We start from the raw sequence: 3,492 nt of genomic DNA on the forward strand, positions 1-3,492 counted from the left end.
CTGTTGGAGTGATTTTAGTCTAGGAACAAAAATTGTTGGGTTAGAGAACTGTGAGTTATGTATCTAGAGAAGGAGAGAAAAATAGGGATTTTTGTAATATTTTAAAATGGTAGGAAATTTTAGAGAATATGGAAAGAAAGATTGTGTAGTTAGGTAATTTTAAAAAATATATATATATAGCAACACCATATAGATATTTATGTTAACATTTTAAAACTAGATTCAAATTTTAAAAATTACAATTTTTTTTGGGAAACTTGTAGAAATTTTAATAGTTTAGGAGTTAATTACTTAGACACACTCTAATTTGTAATAGTACGAATATTATCAGATTTTGGTGCATCCAGATACATGTATCTCAGGATACATTGGGTCAAATTTAGGTGGAATTTGTTCTAATATACTATATCCAAGTGGATTCACATTTATTTAAGATACATAAAAAATCTCGCTCGCCTCCCTCGCCTCTTCTCATCTCGCTCACCACTCTCATATGTATATGGGGACTGAGATACATGATAATCTCGTTCGCCTCCTTCCCCATCTCGCTCGTCTCCCTACCTTTTTTAGTGTATCTGGTAGGGCTTAGACAGATTGGGTGGATAATCTCGCTTAACAGTTTGGCCTAATGGATATCGATTTTTAAATTTACTAATCTGCTAGCCAACATATAAGATATTGGTTGGTTCGATAATAAATTAGCATTTATCGGGCGGTTATTGGACGGTGTATCCGCTAAACTCTACCTTTTTTTCTATATGAACGCACCTTTAAAAAATGACTTCTTTCCCGTATTTTAAATGCAATTAAAATGTAAAATTCTTCTATATTATATATATATATATATATATATATATATATATAGTTAATAACAGAAGAGTAAATATGTTTTCAAGTTTTTGGCTTCACGGTCTTAGGATTAACAATATACAATGGAAAAATATTAAATTATGCTAATATACATAAGTTAAAAGTGTAAGTATGAGAACTCTTAACGGGTTAACGGTTTATTCGATAAGGAAATTGAATACCCCCCTCCCCCACACACACACCAATAAGCTGTTAATTATACAATACTTATCAGTTCACCAACCGTTTATTTGATAACCCAATATCAATAAGCCAATTTTGCGGTTGGATTAACAGTTACGATTTGATTTTGAACACTCCTAGTATCTGATAGCAAAAATACATGTATCTTCCTTAATATAGTAGAAAACTCTTAATTACTGATAAAATATGTAATAATTTAAAAGTATAGGTAACAATAATATATATATATATGTATATATATATATGGTAGTGGAGTATGTCTAATTATATAGTCTCTCCAATTATTTTTAAAAAAAAAAGTGGATTGGCCGACGCAACCCACATAGTGATGATTAGACTAGCTATTTTAGGGCCTGTCAAAATTATGGATGAGCTCGGCTTGATCTGTCAAATTTCAAAACCCGTGTGAGCTAGCTCTAATGAGGTGGGCTAATTTCAATGGGCCTAACTCATCGGTGGCCCCCTAAAGTTGGCAGCAATTTTCACTTAGACACTTTAACTAGGCTTTGTTCATTTTAAACACCTCATGCCAGGCTCTGTTGTGTCATTTTGACACTTTCCGTTGACATGGCAAAGTGAGTGTTATACACTCGCTATTGACGTGTAAGGGGCTTATTTAGCCTATTTTATTTTATTTTATTTTTTCTCTTCTTCTTTCCCATTTTACAACCACTATCTCTCCCATTATTTCTCAAAGCTTAAAGTACTTCAATGGAGGTTAAATCTTTTGTTATAATAATTTCAATTTAAATTTCCCACTGCAAGGTAGATCCAAAAAGAAACAAGAAATCGAACCCATATCAACAACACCCAAACCAAGTAAAGTACACCCACAAAAATCCTAAAGAAAAAGGTGAAAACAATTCTTCAAATAAAACGTATCCATAGTCTCAATTGCCCACATATTGCCAACAACTCAAATTTCCAGTTAACAAAAATAGGAGTAAAAAAGATCCCAATATTCATTATGTAATTGTTAATCTCACTAACCTTAAGCCCTAATTAAATTACAAATATCTCAAAATTAAAGAAAATGATACTCAATCTTAAAAATACGAACCATTAATTGTTGTTATACATGTGCACCTCTTAACCCAAAATCAAATGAAGAAATGTGAGGGAAGGTGCAGTGAAGAAAACAGTCAAAATTCGGGTGAGTATGGCAAAAAAATCATGAAAAAAGAGGAATAAAACAGAGAAGATGACTGTGTGGATGTGGGTTTGACGGAAAAGACAATGAAAATAGAGGAATATGATAAAGTAGATTATGTGGGTGTGGGTTTATGACAGAAAAAATAAGGCTAAAAAATAATAAAATTAGAGTAATACAATGAAGAAGATGGCTTTTGGGAAGTTGTGGGAGTGTTGCATTTTTCTTCAAATTTGTCAAACTATTTTATTTAATTTTTTTGATAAAAAGACCACATGTCATTTATTTATTGGTTACTTTGTCATATGTTTTGATTCTTATTTTTTCTCTTTAATATGATAGACTTTTAATGAGTTGGCATGATATAATTAGGCATCTAATCCATATGGACGCACTTGGAGTCAACATGTACTAGTGAAAAAAGTGTCAAAATGACAAAATAAGGTCTGACATGAGGTGTCTAAATTAAACAAAGTCTAGTTAAAGTGTCTAAGTGAAAATTGTTGCCAACTTTAGGGGGCCACCGATAGGTTAGGCCAATTTCAATATTACTTCTTGTTAGTGAAAATTACAAAATAACAAAATTACAAGATTACAATTGAAAATACAATGAAGAAATAAAATCTCTTCAGGCTGAGACGCGGATATCTCGCTTTCTTTAAGGAGATTCAGGCTCACTGCAACAAATGTTTTTCAACGGTTCAGCATTAGTCCTCTTGACTTGTCCCCTCCAGGATACAACAACCTAATCACAAAATATAACTCAACAACTCTGGACAAGAGTTGAGTCCAAAGCTACACAATAAGAACACCTTCCTTCAAATTAATAAGAACTCTCTTTTTGACAAACTTTATGCACTTTATATTTTTCTTGCATGTTTGTGGCATACATAAGGGACAAACAAAGCATGGTCCCTTATCTTGAACTTGTTGATTTTGTGCTTGGTTATTTCACCATTATTTTTCTTGGGAGGTCTACTATTATTTTTCTCGAATTTTTTCTTCTTAGTCTTCAAAGAAGTATTTTTGTGAGATTCAGGAGTAGCATTATTTGAAGTAATTAAATTTACCTTCATTGTGATGTTGCTCTCTTCTGTTTGTAAAAGTGCATCTTGACCCCTTGCCTCTTCTTCCATGTGGATTTTCATTATCAAGGTTTTAAGAGAGGTTTACTTTTGTTTGTGGCGCATAGTTTTTTGAAATTCCTTCCAAGAAGGTGGAAGTATATCGACTATACCACAAACAATAAAATTATCTCCAATTTTAACCTCCTCGGACCTAAGTTCTTC

The sequence above is a fragment of the Solanum verrucosum genome, unplaced genomic scaffold (genome assembly GCF_900185275.1).
Source record: "Solanum verrucosum unplaced genomic scaffold, falcon-dt-bn FXZP01000128.1, whole genome shotgun sequence".
NCBI classification, from domain to species: domain Eukaryota; kingdom Viridiplantae; phylum Streptophyta; class Magnoliopsida; order Solanales; family Solanaceae; genus Solanum; species Solanum verrucosum.